A 17,970-nucleotide genomic window follows, 5' to 3' on the forward strand; every position below is an offset into this window, starting at 1 on the left:
TCATTGTATGTGTCAGGTTCCTATAAGGTGTCAGGATGTCGCTGTCTATGTCTCCATGGAGGAGTGGGAGTATTTAGAAGGACACAGAGATCTGTACAAGGACGTCATAATGGAGGTTCCCCAGCCCCTCACATCTCCAGGTAATAGACAGGACTAAATACACACGGCCTATAATTATCTGTATGTAAAGAATGAATTCACTCCCTGTATGTGTTTCCTCCAGATCTATCCAGTAAGAGGACAACACCAGAGAGATGTCCCCATCCTCTTCTTCCACAGGACTGTAACCAAGAAGATCCCAATGCTCCTCAGGACCATCAGGTAGATGGAGAGAAGGTGTCAGGAGATCTCCCCTATGATGTGTAGACGCCGGTGAAGGTCTCGTGCTCAGTCTTGTTTTATCCACCAGTATTATATGTTTTATACTTGTGTAATGAGAACGGTGGAGATGGCAGGATTAGAGCTGATCATAGATGTGACTTCTCCATCTGTCGGTGACTTTTATAATATTTGTTTCAGGGTGAAGATCTGACCCATATTAATACTACAGAGACATATGTGAGGGGGGATGAGTGGTGTGAAGAGGAGATTCCTACATATGACTGCCCAGGTGAGTAGTAACCACTAAATGCAGAGAAGTCACAGATTCTTCTCATCACCGGCTGTGGCTGCTTTATCGGTGGTGTAGTCCGGCCGTATTACCATGATCACCATTTTACCTCTAGACCACAACATTCTCCTCCACCCAAAACTGTTCTAATGACTTTGGTCATTGAAAGCCCTTTTCTTTAGAACTTACAACCTGGTAGACCTACCCCCTGGGTTTAGGAGACGCTGTTACCTGCCCAGATCTGTGAACTACAAAGCCAAATGACAGCGTACGTAGAATGTGCTGACAAGATAGAAAATTACTTGAAGAAAAATATGAGGGTAATGATGCTGTTGGCTTCCTAGAACCCTGAGACGGATGAATCTCCCATCTCTCCCTTCTGTGCTGCTGAATGTGATCATATGGTCCCTACAAGACCGGGTCCCGTCTTTCTGGCCAAACTTCACTTTTATGATCGACAACATTATATGTGCAGTGAGGCCAAGTGTGAATTTCTGGACAATAACAGAGTTTCCCTTTATCCTGACTTTTCAATTTGTATTAAAACCGACTAACTTCCAGGAGGATTGTGATAATCTACATAAACCCATCACACCGGTGCCATGATATATCTCTGAGCTGTGCGTGGCTGATGGCTGTAATATACATTTATTCCCGCCTGCAGGAGATGTGTTGGCTCCAGCCCTGGTTTCATGGATTCACTCCACCTCATAAGTTACATTGTTTTTGATCCTAAGAAATTCAGATTACTGCACAATTTCTCCTGAAATGGGGAGCAATATTATTGTAACAGGGTCTACCAAGCTGGGGTACCTTTTTCAGTACCACCCCGTGTTTCAGGAGGTCCACTCTGCTTTGGCTGGAATCTAAATGAAGGACACTGGCTGGAATTGCTTGGTTAGATGGACGCATATAAAAGATCACTGCTTCTCCACGTATTTCCAGTCTGACAACACTTTACTCACAGGACACAGAATATATCACACAGATACAGAGGGCAGGCCTATTGAAAAGCGGCAGGCCAGACATATATTACAATAGCCGCAGGTGGCCGGAGCCTGCCGATATTTACTGTGGGAATTACAAACGTGGGGGGGCGAACAAAAGGGGAATATCGTGTCCCCTCTGTGCAGGGGCGCAGCCTGTGGGCTGATGCATTAGGGACATGCATCTCACATGGAACCTATTATACATACATATAACTGCACAACATATTCTGGGTGCTGAGTGGTTCCGTAACACGGCTCCCCTTTTCATCGACGCGCTCGGCATACACAGTCTGATCCTTAATGGATCGGTTTGGGGATGACCGAAGTTTATGGGGTTGGTACAAGTTCCGTTTGTCAACTTAGTCCATCGGCGTTACCGTTTTGTTTGTAGTAGATGGTGAAGTCCAGAGGTTGTAGGACTAAACTCCACCGCAGCAATCTGGCGTTGTCTCCGGAGACCCGATTAAGCCAGACTAGGGGATTATGGTCCGTTAGGAGGGAAAACTGTCGTCCATACAAATATGGACAACTTTTTGAGGGCCCATACTACCGCCAGGCACTCCTTCTCGATGGCCGCATAGCTTACTTCACGGGGCAGTAGTTTCCGACTCAGGTAAGCTACCGGGTGGTCTTGGCCGTCCGGCCCAACTTGGCTCAGTACTGGAGCAGGGCAGCCGCCACGGTCTCTGCCAGTATGTTAGGTAACGCAACCGCCTCTGGATACCATGTGGAATAATCTACCACTGTCAATATATACCTTTTCCCTGACGGACTGGGTTTGGCTAACGGCCCTATCAGATCGACCGCTACTCGGCTAAATGGTTCCTCCACAATGGGGAGGGGGCGTAATTTGGTCTTGCATCGATCTCCCCTCTTGCCAATGCGCTGGCAACTGTCACAGGTCTGGCAGTACTGACGAACATCATAGGTTACCCACGGTCAAAAGAAGTTTTGTGTCAGATGATGCCTGGTGCGACTGACGCCGAAGTGCCCAGCCAAGGGTATGTCATGAGAGACTCGCAGTAACTCCTGCCTATACTTCTTGGGAACTATCAGCGGTCGTTTTATAGTGGGGCTCATCCCTGTGTGGTGCTGCTCTGTGATCCGGTAGAGGAGTCCCTGCTTCCATACAAACTGTTCCCCTTCCAGTACCCTTCTCCCCTCCTGTGCCTTCCCACGATATCCCTCCAATGAAGGATCCTCAAGTAACTCCCTCTTAAATTCATCTGGGGTGGCCCAAGAAATGTGCCTGGCTATGGGAATACGTGTAGGGCTGGGATGTCTTACCTGGGCCTCCTCTGAGTGTGATTCCGCCTCCGCAGCTCGAGCTTGTCTCCGGGTGGTCACAGGATATGTCTCAGCCAGAGGGGCAACCGAGAAGGCAGACAACATAGGCCCCAAGTCATTTCCCAGCAAGATGTCTGCAGCACTTCCTTCATCTCTTCCACCCCTTGATTAGTCGTAGCCCCCAATGCTGGGTCAGCTTCACCTTGGTAGCAGTGTACAGCGGCCCGTCTGAAGGTAGCTGTTCCCGCCTTTGGCCACTGGGTATGCTGAGTCCGGTTGGGACATTGTCTTTGCAGGTGGCCCAGCTGACGGCAGGTGTGGCATCGTGCCCCAGGGGAACTGTGGTAGGCCGGGTTTCTAGCTGGTCCCCCTACAATCTTCGGTGGTTTGGGGCCCTCCAGGTCCATGGGCGGACCCCTAGTGACCATCTTTGATCCGGACAACTGAGGCCTCCTGGCATCATGATGTTCATCGGCCAGACAAGCGGCTTCCTCAAGAGTCATCGGCCGCCTGTCCCGAAGCCATTCCTGTGTCTCGGGGGTTAGTCCATTAAAGAATCGTTCTAACAAGAAGAGCTGGAGGATGTCCTCCTTAGTGGTTGCATGGCTCCCTTGTACCCACTATAGCACTGACCGCTGTAATTTACAGGCCCATTCAGCGTGGGTATCGGTTACGCGTTTTATAAGTCCGCGGAACTTTTGGCGGTATGCCTCTGGTGTCAGCGCATACCGGGCCAAGATCACTTCTTTGATCCGCTCATAGTCCATACAGTCCTCATCAGGTACCGTGCGATAGGCGTCCGCTGCCCGGACTGTCAGCTTGCTGGCCAGAATCTGAACCCGTTCCTCCGGCTTCACTTGATGAAGGGCACACTGCTGCTCAAAGTCCTGCAGAAAGCCATCAATGTCTTCGTCTGCCTCCCCCAACTGTCGGAAGGCATTATACTGGATCTTTTTGTGGCTTACTGTTGAAGGTACATGGTCGAAGGCCAGATCTCCCCCTGCTCACTGACTCTCCTCTCTGCCATCTCCATCTTGGCCAGCTCCACTTTGGTCCGCTCTGCCATCTCCATCTTTGCTAGCTCTATCCTGGTCCGCTCGGCCATCTTTTCCTTCAGATCAGTACGCACATCAGCCATCACCTCTCGTATGATCTCTACTGCAGGGTTTGGGCCATAGAACACCAGTCTGTTCTTTACCTCCCTCTGGAATTCAGTCTCCTCTATGTTCACATTGGGGGGCGCTGCACTGTCGTGTTCCATGATGGCTGCTATCAAATCTACTTTTGTTGCTGGCGATCAACCCTCGGGCTTCCACCAGATCTTTTAATGTAGTCCTCTTTAACTTCTGGTAGTTGTTTTCTATTCATTCCTTTCCTCCTGTAGAAGGGGTATCATATCCCGCTGTCTGCCACCAGTGTAACGGGGTCTACCAAGCTGGAGTACCTCTTTCAGTACCACCCCGTGTTTCAGGAAGTCCACTCTGCTTTGGCTGGAGTCTGAATGAAGGACGCTGGCTGGAATTGGTTGGTAAGATGGGCGCATATAAAATATCACTGCTTCTCCACGTATTTCCAGTGTGACAACGCTTTACTCACAGGACACAGAATATATCACACAGATACAGAGGGCAGGCCAATTGAAAAGCGACAGGCTAGACATACAATAGCCGCAGGTGGCCAGAGCCTGCCAATATTTACTGTGGGAATTACAAAGTTGGGGGGAGGACAAAATGGAAAATATCGTGTCCCCTCTGCCCAGGGGTGCAGCCTGTGGGCTGATGCATTAGTGACATGCATCTCAGATGGAACCTATTATACATATATATAACTGCACAACATATTCTGGGTGCTGAGTGGTTCCGTAACACGTAACAATTATTTTCTCTAATCTTCTGGTCAGGATTCATAGTAGCTCCAATGGTCCACCATAAACGAATGAAACTCTGGTTTACTGTTGTATAATCTGTATTTGTAGTGTTCAGTTAATGAGATTCTCGTGCTCTGGGGCGGGGCTTTGTGTGGTGCTCAGGGGCGGGAGTGTGGGCGAGGCTTTATGTGCTGCTCTGATTACATATTCATCTGTATTGGCCTATGACAGGTTGCTGATCCCTCAGTGACCTGCCCCCAATTTTTACAGAATACATATAATAGCATTGATATTATTGTTGATAATGCCTATAATATTATGGCTATTGGGAGGCTTAGAAATAAAAAATTACATCCAGAAAAATGTCACCAGCAGCGCCTGTCCTGTAGCATCTATCTCTTAAAGACTGCACAGTCACCGCAATCACCGGTGACATTTTTCTGGATGTAATTTTTTTTTCTAGTCCTCCCAATAGCCACAATATTATAGGCATTATCAACAATATCGCCACTATTATATGCATTATGTAAAAATGGGGGCCGGACAGTGAGGGATCAGCGACCTGTCATAAGCCAATACAGATGAATATGTAATCAGAGCACCACATAAAGCCCCGCCCACAGCCCCACCCCAGAGCACGAGAATCTCAATAACTGAAAACTACAAAAATATAGATTAAGCAACAACCACAAGACAGATTTCATCACCAGGTATCAGGGTAATCAGTATAACGGCACCCAGGGGTGAACCTAGCCTCTCTGCTGCCTGAGGCGAACTGCAAAATGCCACAAAGTCGTAATTTCAGTACAAATAAATCTGCTTTACTTTTTACTAGCCTAACCTAACGCACATGTACAATACATACACTTTTAAATAGGAATATATTTAGGAAATAGGAAAGATTTTTTAAGCCTCCACCACGACGCCCTACTCTACTCTAATGTATTAGACATTTGCTAAAATATCCAATACAATTTAGGTATATTTTTATTTTTCAATGTTTAGAATGATCAATAATATCACATATAGGGGACAAATACCATTGCACCATGACCAAACCATATATTACCACCACATAGTGACCTAGAATACCACATACAAAGGAACAAATACCACCACACCATGTCCAGACACCATATTACCACCTCAGTGACAGAATAATACCACATACAAGGAACAAATACCACAACACCATGACCAGACCACATATTACCACCACATACAAGGAACAAATAACGCCACACCATAACCGGACAACATATTACCACCACATAGTGACTGAATACTACAATACTGATCATTAACAAAAACAAAAAACAAAATACTAATATCACCTTAAGTGCTATTATACACAGGTGATCTGGACTTAGTATGCAGTGTCTGTGTACAGGTAATATAGTGATCACCGATGACATTATACACAGGAGCTCTGTCTATAGTGTCAGTGTACAGGTAATACAGTGATCACCAGTGGAATTATACAAAGGAGTTCTGTATATATTGTATAGTGTACAGTACAGGTAATACAGTGATCACCAGTGACATTATACACAGGAGCTCTGTGTATTGTATATACTGTAGTGTACAGGTAATACAGAGATCACCAGTGACATTATACACAGGAGCTCAGTGTATAGTGTACAGGTAATACAGTGATCACCAGTGTCGTACACAGGAGCTCTGTATATAGTGTCAGTGTACAGGTAATATACAGTGATCACCAGTGACATTACACACAGGAGCTCTGTATATACTGTATAGTGTACAGGTAATACAGTGATCACCAGTGACGTACACAGGAGCTCCGTATATAGTGTCAGTGTACATGTAATATAGTGATCACCAGTGACATTATACACAAGAGCTCTATACATAGTGTACAGGTAATACAGTGATCAACAGTGACATTATGCACAGGAGCTCCGTATAGTGTCAGTGTACAGGTAATATAGTGATCACCAGTGACATTATACACAGGAGCTCTATATATAGTGTACAGGTAATACAGTGATCAACAGTGACATACACAGGAGCTCTGTATATAGTGTCAGTGTACAGGTAATATAGTGATCACCAGTGACATTATACACAGAAGCTCTATATATAGTGTACAGGTAATACAGTGATCAACATTGACATTATACACAGGAGCTCCGTATATAGTGTCAGTGTACAGGTAATACAGTGATCACCAGTGACATTATACACAGGAGCTCTGTATATTGTATATAGTGTACAGGTAATACAGTGATCACCAGTGACATTATACACAGGAGCTCTGTACATAGTGTCAGTGTACAGGTAATACAGTGATCACCAGTGACATACACAGGAGCTCTGTATATAGTGTCAGTGTACAGGTAATATATAGTGATCACCAGTGACATTACACACAGGAGCTCTGTATATAGTGTATAGTGTACAGGTAATACAGTGATCAACAGTGACATTATACACAGGAGCTCCGTATATAGTGTCAGTGTACAGGTAATATAGTGATCACCAGTGACATACACAGGAGCTATATATATAGTGTATATTGTACAGGTAATATAGTGATCACCGGTGACATTATACACAGGAGCTCTGTATATAGTGTCAGTGTACAGGTAATACAGTGATCACCAGTGACATTATACACAGGAGCTCTGTATATAGTGTCAGTGTACAGGTAATACAGGGATCACCAGTGACATTATACACCGGAGCTCTGTATATAGTGTATAATGTACAGGTAATACAGAGATCACCAGTGACATTATACACAGGAGCTCTGTATATAGTGTATAGTGTACAGGTAATACAGTGATCTCCAGTGACATTATACACAAGAGCTCTGTATATAGTGTATAGTGTACATGTAATATAGTGATCACCAGTGACATTACACACAGGAGCTCTGTATATAGTGTATATTGTACAGGTAATATAGTGATCACCAGTGACATACACAGGAGCTCTGTATATAGTGTATATTGTACAGGTAATATAGTGATCACCGGTGACATTATACACAGGAGCTCTGTATATAGTGTCAGTGTACAGGTAATATAGTGATCACCAGTGACATTATACACAGGAGCTCTGTATATAGTGTCAGTGTACAGGTAATATAGTGATCACCAGTGACATTATACACAGGAGCTCTGTATATATTGTATAGTGTACAGGTAATAAAGTGATCACCGGTGACATTACACACAGGAGTTCCGAATATAGTGTCAGTGTACAGGTAATATAGTGATCACCAGTGACATTATATACAGGAGCTCTGTATATAGTGTCAGTGTACAGGTAATATAGTGATCACCAGTGACATTATACACAGGAGCTCTGTATATAGTGTATAGTGTACAGGTAATATAGTGATCACCAGTGATATTATACACAGGAGCTCTATATAATGTGTCAGTGTACAGGTAATATATAGTGATCACCAGTCACATTATACACAGGAGCTCTGTATATAGTGTCAGTGTACAGGTAATACAGTGATCACCAGTGACATTATACACAGGAGCTCCGTATATTGTATATAGTGTACAGGTAATACAGTGATCACCAGTGACATTATACACAGGAGCTCCGTATATTGTATATAGTGTACAGGTAATATAGTGATCACCAGTGACATTATACACAGGAGCTCTGTATATAGTGTATAGTGTACAGGTAATACAGTGATCACCAGTGACATTACACACAGGAGCTCTATATAATGTGTCAGTGTACAGGTAATACAGTGATCACCAGTGACATTATACACAGGAGCTCTGTATATATTGTACAGGTAATATAGTGATCACCAGTGACATTATACACAGGAGCTCTGTATATAGTGTATATTGTACAGGTAATATAGTGATCACCAGTGACATTACACACAGGAGCTCTGTATATAGTGTATAGTGTACAGGTAATATAGTGATCACCAGTGACATACACAGGAGCTCTGTATATAGTGTATATTGTACAGGTAATATAGTGATCACCGGTGACATTATACACAGGACCTCTGTATATAGTGTCAGTGTACAGGTAATATAGTGATCACCGGTGACATTACACACAGGAGCTCTGTATATAGTGTCAGTGTACAGGTAATACAGTGATCACCAGTGACGTACACAGGAGCTCTGTCTATAGTGTCAGTGTACAGGTAATACAGTGATCACCAGTAACATCATACACAGGAGCTCTGTATATAGTGTATAGTGTACAGGTAATACAGTGATCTCCAGTGACATTATACACAAGAGCTCTGTATATAGTGTATAGTGTACATGTAATATAGTGATCACCAGTGACATTATACACAGGAGCTCTATATATAGTGTACAGGTAATACAGTGATCAACCGTGACATTATACACAGGAGCTCCGTATATAGTGTCATTGTACAGGTAATACAGTGATCACCAGTGACATTATACACAGGAGCTCTGTATATAGTGTATATTGTACAGGTAATATAGTGATCACCAGTGACATACACAGGAGCTATGTATATAGTGTATATTGTACAGGTAATATAGTGATCACCGGTGACATTATACACAGGAGCTCTGTATATAGTGTCAGTGTACAGGTAATATAGTGATCACCGGTGACATTACACACAGGAGCTCTGTATATAGTATCAGTGTACAGGTAATACAGGGATCACCAGTGACATTATACACCGGAGCTCTGTATATAGTGTATAATGTACAGGTAATACAGAGATCACCAGTGACATTATACACAGGAGCTCTGTATATAGTGTATAGTGTACAGGTAATACAGTGATCTCCAGTGACATTATACACAAGAGCTCTGTATATAGTGTATAGTGTACATGTAATATAGTGATCACCAGTGACATTACACACAGGAGCTCTGTATATAGTGTATATTGTACAGGTAATATAGTGATCACCAGTGACATACACAGGAGCTCTGTATATAGTGTATATTGTACAGGTAATATAGTGATCACCGGTGACATTATACACAGGAGCTCTGTATATAGTGTCAGTGTACAGGTAATATAGTGATCACCAGTGACATTATACACAGCAGCTCTGTATAAATTGTATAGTGTACAGGTAATAAAGTGATCACCGGTGACATTACACACAGGAGTTCCGAATATAGTGTCAGTGTACAGGTAATATAGTGATCACCAGTGACATTATATACAGGAGCTCTGTATATAGTGTCAGTGTACAGGTAATATAGTGATCACCAGTGACAATATACACAGGAGCTCTGTATATAGTGTATAGTGTACAGGTAATATAGTGATCACCAGTGATATTATACACAGGAGCTCTATATAATGTGTCAGTGTACAGATAATATATAGTGATCACCAGTGACATTATACACAGGAGCTCTGTATATAGTGTCAGTGTACAGGTAATATAGTGATCACCAGTGACCTTATACACAGGAGCTCTGTATATAGTGTCAGTGTTCAGGTAATACAGTGATCACCAGTGACATTATACACAGGAGCTCCGTATATTGTATATAGTGTACAGGTAATACAGTGATCACCAGTGACATTATACACAGGAGCTCCGTATATTGTATATAGTGTACAGGTAATATAGTGATCACCAGTGACATTATACACAGGAGCTCTGTATATAGTGTATAGTGTACAGGTAATACAGTGATCACCAGTGACATTATACACAGGAGCTCTATATAATGTGTCAGTGTACAGGTAATATAGTGATCACCAGTGACATTATACACAGGAGCTCTGTATATAGTGTACAGGTAATATAGTGATCACCAGTGACATTATACACAGGAGCTCTGTATATAGTGTATAGTGTACAGGTAATAAAGTGATCACCGGTGACATACACAGGAACTCTGTATATAGTGTCTGTGTGCAGGTAATACAGTGATCACCGGTGACATTATACACTGGACCGCTGTATATAGTATGCAGTGTATAGAGTGCGTGTACATGTAATACAGTAACTCACCAGTGACATCTCTAGGTGAAGTCCTTCATCTTCGCTTTTAATCTTCATCCAACACAGACTGCCATCACGTCTTCCAGCCAGGGCTCATCTCTGCAGGAAATAACAAAGTTCTCTAGAGCACCAATTTCAAAAACACACTACATTTTTTTTTCCCAAAGTCTAAACTACACCAGATGAAGAAAAAAAGCGACAGTGTTGCTCTGCACATTAACAGGACCGCCTCCTGGGGGGGGGGGAAGTGGTGTTAAAAAGGTACCACTGGCCTCTCAGATCCTCAATATTAATCTGACCTGATAGCAAAATGACTATAGTTGTTATAGGGAAAGGAAGAACAGAGAGAAAGAAAGGAGAAAGTAAGAACAGAGCGAGAAAGAAAGAGGGGGAAAAAAAGAAAGAAAGAAAGAACCGGAAGAGAGAGAAAGAAAGAACATAGAGAAAGAAAGAGGGGAAAGAAAAAGAACAGAGAGAGAGAAAGATGGGAAAGAAAGAAAGAGGGGAAAGAAAGAACAGAGAGAGAAAGGAAGAACAGAGAGATAGAAAGAGGGGAAAAAAAGAAAGAACAGAGAGAAAGTAATAACAGAAAGAGAAAGAAAGAGGGGAAAGAAAGAAAGAACCGGAAGAGAGAGAAAGAAAGAACATAGAGAAAGAAAGAGGGGAAAGAAAAAGAACAGAGAGAGAGAAAGATGGGAAAGAAAGAAAGAGGGGAAAGAAAGAACAGAGAGAGAAAGGAAGAACAGAGAGATAGAAAGAGGGAAAAAAAAAGAAAGAACAGAGAGAAAGTAATAACAGAAAGAGAAAGAAAGAGGGGAAAGAAAGAAAGAAAGAACCGGAAGAGAGAGAAAGAAAGAACATAGAGAAAGAAAGAGGGGAAAGAAAAAGAACAGAGAGAGAAAGGAAGAACAGAGAGATAGAAAGAGGGGAAAAAAAGAAAGAACAGAGAGAAAGTAATAACAGAAAGAGAAAGAAAGAGGGGAAAGAAAGAAAGAACCGGAAGAGAGAGAAAGAAAGAACATAGAGAAAGAAAGAGGGGAAAGAAAAAGAACAGAGAGAGAGAAAGATGGGAAAGAAAGAACAGAGAGAGAAAGAAAGACGGTTGGGAGGTATAAAATTTGCTCTTCACCATTTACTGACTTCGTACACGCACGGCTCCGCACACCTCACACACACACACACGTTTCCACTTTGTATGCCTCGTACACACACAGGTCTACTCTGCACACCTCGTGCACACACACGGCTCCACTCAGTGCACATGCGGCTCTGCTCTGTACACCATGTACTTAAGCGGCTCCGCGCCGTACACACAAGGCTCTGCTCCGCTCTGTGCATACATGGCTCAGCTCTGTACACTTAGAACACACAGGGCTCCGTTTCGCACACCCCGTACAGATCCGGCTCCGCTCTACACCCCGCACACATGGCTCCGCTCCATACACCTTGTACACACACGGCTTCCCTCCGTACACCACATACTTATGCTGCTCCGTGCCATACATCCCGTAGACACACGGCTCTGCTCTGCTCCGTACACATATACGGCTCAGCTACATACACTTCGTACACCCCGTACACACGCGGATCCGCTCCATACACACACGGCTCCGCTCCATACACCTCGTACACACACAGCTCCGCTCCGTACACCTCATACACACACAGCTCCGCTCCATACACCTCATACACACGCGGCTCCGCTCTGTACACCTCGTACACAAACTGCTCCGCTCTGTACACCTCGTACACTGCTCCGCTCCATACACCTCATACACACACAGCTCCGCTCTATACACCTCGTACACATGCGGCTCCGCTCCATACACCTTGTACACACGCGGCTCCGCACACCTCGTACACACACGGCTCCGCTTCGTACAAATCGTACACACGGCTCCGCACACCTCGTACACACACGGCTCCGCTTCGTACAAATCGTACACACGGCTCCGCACACCTCGTACACACACGGCTCCGCTTCGTACAAATCGTACACACGGCTCCGCTCCATACAACTCGTACACACGGCTCCACTCCGTACACCTCGTACACACACGGCTCCGCTTCGTACAAATCGTACACACGGCTCCGCACACCTCGTACACACATGGCTCCGCTTCGTACAAATCGTACACACGGCTCCGCTCCATACACCTCGTACACACACGGCTCCGCTCTGTACACCTCGTACACACATGGCTCCGCTCCGTACACCTTGTACACACGGCTCCGCTCCGTACACCTCGTACACACGGCTCCGCTCCGCACACCTCGTACACACGGCTCCGCTCCGTACACCTCGTACACACATGGCTCCGCTCCGTACACCTTGTACACACGGCTCCGCTCCGTACACCTCGTACACACGGCTCCTCTCCGTACACCTCGTACACACATGGCTCCGCTTCGTACAAATCGTACACACGGCTCCGCTCCATACACCTCGTACACACACGGCTCCGCTCTGTACACCTCGTACACACATGGCTCCGCTCCGTACACCTTGTACACACGGCTCCTCTCCGTATACCTCGTACACACATGGCTCCGCTCCGTACACCTTGTACACACGGCTCCTCTCCGTATACCTCGTACACACACGGCTCCTCTCCCTACACCTCGTACACACGGCTCCTCTCCGTACACCTCGCACACACACGGCTCCTCTCCGTACACCTCGCACACACACGGCTCCGCTCCGTACACCTCGTACACACACGGCTCCGCTCCGTACACCTCGCACACACACGGCTCCTCTCCGTACACCTCGCACACACACGGCTCCGCTCCGTACACCTCGTACACACACGGCTCCGCTCCGTACACCTCGTACACACACGGCTCCGCTCCGTACACCTCGTACACACACGGCTCCTCTCCGTACACCTCGTACACACATGGCTCCGCTCCGTACACCTTGTACACACGGCTCCTCTCCGTATACCTCGTACACACACGGCTCCTCTCCGTACACCTCGCACACAGACGGCTCCTCTCCGTACACCTCGCACACACACGGCTCCTCTCCGTACACCTCGCACACACACGGCTCCGCTCCATACACCTCGTACACACACGGCTCCGCTCCGTACACCTCGTACACACACGGCTCTGCTCCGTACACCTCGTACACACACGGCTCCGCTCCGTACACCTCGTACACACACGGCTCCGCTCCGTACACCTCGCACACACACGGCTCTGCTCCGTACACCTCGCACACACACGGCTCCGCTCCGTACACCTCGTACACACACGGCTCCTCTCCGTACACCTCGTACACACACGGCTCCTCTCCGTACACCTCGTACACACACGGCTCCACTCCGTACACCTCGTACACACACGGCTCCGCTCCGTACACCTCGCACACACACGGCTCTGCTCCGTACACCTCGCACACACACGGCTCCGCTCCGTACACCTCGCACACACACGGCTCCGCTCCGTACACCTCGTACACACACGGCTCCTCTCCGTACACCTCGTACACACACGGCTCCACTCCGTACACCTCGTACACACACGGCTCCGCTCCGTACACCTCGCACACACACGGCTCTGCTCCGTACACCTCGCACACACACGGCTCCGCTCCGTACACCTCGTACACACACGGCTCCTCTCCGTACACCTCGTACACACACGTGGCTCCGCTCCGTACACCTCGTACACACACGGCTCCGCTCCGTACACCTCGTACACACACGGCTCCGCTCCGTACACCTCGTACACACGGCTCCGCTCCGTACACCTCGTACACACGGCTCCGCTCCGTACACCTCGTACACACGGCTCCGCTCCGTACACCTCGTACACACACGGCTCTGCTACATCCACATTGTAAACCCCTCATGACCCCACACATAAACTTCCCCTCATCCAGCACCATGACAACCAGCAGAGTCCTGCATGCATACACCGAGGCCACTGATCATGTGACCCTTGACTCCTCCCCTCCTGTGACCTCATCACAGGTCCTGTGTGCACAGAAACCATACCTCCCAACTTTTGAAGTCGGGAAAGAGCATACCTCCCAACATTTTAGGGAAGGAAAGAGGACATACTCTGAGGTGCCCTGCGCGCAGCGGCGCAAAAATTTAGGCCACACCCCCTGAATGCCCACACCCATGACCACGCCTCCGACACACCCATTCAGTACTGCCGATCATTGTTTCAGAAACACTGCAGTGATCAAAAACAGGAAAAATAAATATTTATCTCCACTAAGTAATGAATTAGAGTACAAATGCAAACTTGGTAGTGTCATGTGTCCACAAGTATGTGATTTACATAGATGCAGTCAGGTACTGACTAGATGGGTGCGGACTATATCAATGCACGAGTACTGACTGAGATTGGTCATGTCTAGTCAGAATGTTTAAAGGAGTATGCAAGTCACATACTCAAAGTCATATAACCGCCCGCTGCCGTGTCTGGAGAATCCTCACAGCGTGCGATGTGAACGCTGTGAAGATTCAAATGTCTACAGTCACATAGAGCAACCGAAAACAGCGGCATAAATAGAGTGTGATGGGTTGTGGTGCAAGGTTTCAACCGGACCCCCGCATCATATCTATCTATAATATAACACTGGGAGCATCACTGTGCCCGAAGCCTTTATAAACTGAGCAAGCGCCTGCGCAGTCTGGACTCCACAGAGTTATGCATCCGGGGATGAGAATTGTGGCCCAGGAGATCACAGTATGTGTAAGCACTGAACGCATACTGAGATCTCTGACGGAGAAGCACGGACGTGCCAGGAGGGCGAGTATGCGATATTCCCCTGTCCCCGTTCCACCACTGGGCTCCGTCTTCCGCGTCCTCTGGCTGTGACGTTCAGGTCAGGGGGCGCGATGACGTGCTTAGTGCACGCCATCTGACTGAACAGTCACAGCCAGAGACCCGGAAGACACTGGCGCACAGCGGTGGAACGGGGACAGGTGAATTTCACAAGTGTCGGGGACCTGAGCCATTTTTTTTTTATCGCAGCAGCATACGGGGCATATAATCCTATAGAGCATCTTATGGGGGCCATCAACCTTCATGGAGCAGCATACGGGGCATATGGATGGGAGCAGCACATGACAGAATGGGGGCGCAGGATGGGAGCAGCACATGACAGAATGGGGGCGCAGGATGGGAGCAGCACATGACAGGATGGGGGTGCAGGATAGGAGCAGCACATGACAGGATGGGGGCGCAGGATGGGAGCAGCACATGACAGGATAGGAGCAGCACATGACAGGATGGGGGCGCAGGATGGGAGCAGCACATGACAGAATGGGGGCGCAGAATGGGAGCAGCACATGACAGGATGGGGGCGCAGGATAGGAGCAGCACATGACAGGATGGGGGCGCAGGATGGGAGCAGCACATGACAGGATGGAGGCACAGGATGGGAGTAGCACATGACAGAATAGGGGCACAGGATGGGAGCAAATGACAGGATGGGGGCGCAGGATGGGAGCAGCACATGACAGGATGGGGGCGCAGGATAGGAGCAGCACATGTCAGAATAGGGGCGCAGGATGGGAGCAGCACATGACAGGATGGGGGCAGCACATGACAGGATGGGGGCGCAGGATGGGAGCAGCACATGACAGGATGGGAGCAGCACATGACAGGATGGGGCGCAGGATAGGAGCAGCACATGACAGGATGGGGGCGCAGGATAGGAGCAGCACATGACAGGATGGGGGCGCAGGATGGGAGTAGCACATGACAGGATGGGGGCGCAGGATAGGAGCAGCACATGACAGGATGGGGGCGCAAGATGGGAGCAGCACATGACAGGATGGGGGCGCAGGATGGGAGCAGCACATGACAGAATGGGGGCGCAGGATGGGAGCAGCACATGACAGGATGGGGGCGCAGGATAGGAGCAGCACATGTCAGAATAGGGGCGCAGGATGGGAGCAGCACATGACAGGATGGGGGCGCAGGATGGGAGCAGCACATGACAGGATGGGGGCGCAGGATGGGAGCAGCACATGACAGGATGGGGGCGCAGGATAGGAGCAGCACATGACAGGATGGGGGCGCAGGATAGGAGCAGCACATGACAGAATAGGGGCACAGGATGGGAGCAAATGACAGGATGGGGGCGCAGGATGGGAGCAGCACATGACAGGATGGGAGCAGCACATGACAGGATGGGGCGCAGGATAGGAGCAGCACATGACAGAATGGGGGCACAGGATGGGAGCAGCACATGACAGGATGGGGGCCCAGGATAGGAGCAGCACATGACAGGATGGGGGCGCAGGATGGGAGCAGCACATGACAGGTTGGGGGCACAGGATAGGAGCAGCACATGACAGAATAGGGGCACAGGATGGGAGCAAATGACAGGATGGGGGCGCAGGATGGGAGCAGCACATGACAGGATGGGAGCAGCACATGACAGGATGGGGCGCAGGATAGGAGCAGCACATGACAGAATGGGGGCACAGGATGGGAGCAGCACATGACAGGATGGGGGCGCAGGATAGGAGCAGCACATGACAGGATGGGAGCAGCACATGACAGGATGGGGCGCAGGATGGGAGCAGCACATGACAGAATGGGGGCGCAGGATGGGAGCAGCACATGACAGGATGGGGGCGCAGGATGGAAGCAGTACATACCAGGATGGAGACCATATACCAATATAAATGCTCGCCACCCGGGTGTAGAACGGAGCTAGTCTATCTATATACACACACTGGTATATGTCCCTTATACTGGGCCTCATCTTGGTATATATATCCCCATCCTGGTAATATATATCCCTTATCTTGGTATATGCCCCCCCCCCATTCTGGTGCTGTTCTTTAACTCCTTTATTACCTATGCCGTAATAGTACGACATAGGTAATAAACCCCGTTTCAGCGCGGGCTCCGGCGCTGAGCCCACACTGAACTGAGCACGTCAGCTGATCGTACACACACGCGGCTCCGCTGTATAGAAGTGTACTGAGCGGAGCCGTGTGTGTACGAGGTGAACCGAGCGAAGCCGCGTGTGTGTGTACGAGGTGTACCGAGCAGAGCTGCTTGTGTGTGTACGAGGTGTACCGAGCGAAGCTGCGTGTGTGTGTGTGCGAGGTGTACCGAGCGTAGCCGCGCGTGTGTGTGCGACGTGTACCGAGCGGAGCCGTGTGTGTGTGTACGAGGTGTACCGAGCGGAGCCGCGTGTGTGTGTACGAGGTGTACCGAGCGGAGCCGCGTGTGTGTGTACGAGGTGTACCGAGCGGAGCC

At 48.0% G+C, this 17,970-nt stretch overlaps 2 protein-coding genes across 2 annotated transcripts in view; one reads left to right on the top strand and one right to left on the bottom strand.

The window, feature by feature from the left end:
* The window catches only part of LOC143766955 (oocyte zinc finger protein XlCOF8.4-like), a 1,046,781-nt gene that overhangs the window by 696,038 nt on the left and 332,773 nt on the right, over positions 1–17,970 (bottom strand). The window lies entirely within an intron of this gene.
* The window catches only part of LOC143769390 (uncharacterized), a 58,087-nt gene continuing 40,643 nt past the window's right edge, over positions 527–17,970 (top strand). The window contains exon 1 of the mRNA XM_077257861.1: positions 527–610. The gene's annotated coding sequence lies outside the window, so the exon portion shown is untranslated. The remainder of the gene's footprint in view (positions 611–17,970) is intronic.

This window comes from Ranitomeya variabilis, chromosome 4, assembly GCF_051348905.1.
Source record: "Ranitomeya variabilis isolate aRanVar5 chromosome 4, aRanVar5.hap1, whole genome shotgun sequence".
NCBI classification, from domain to species: Eukaryota; Metazoa; Chordata; class Amphibia; order Anura; family Dendrobatidae; genus Ranitomeya; species Ranitomeya variabilis.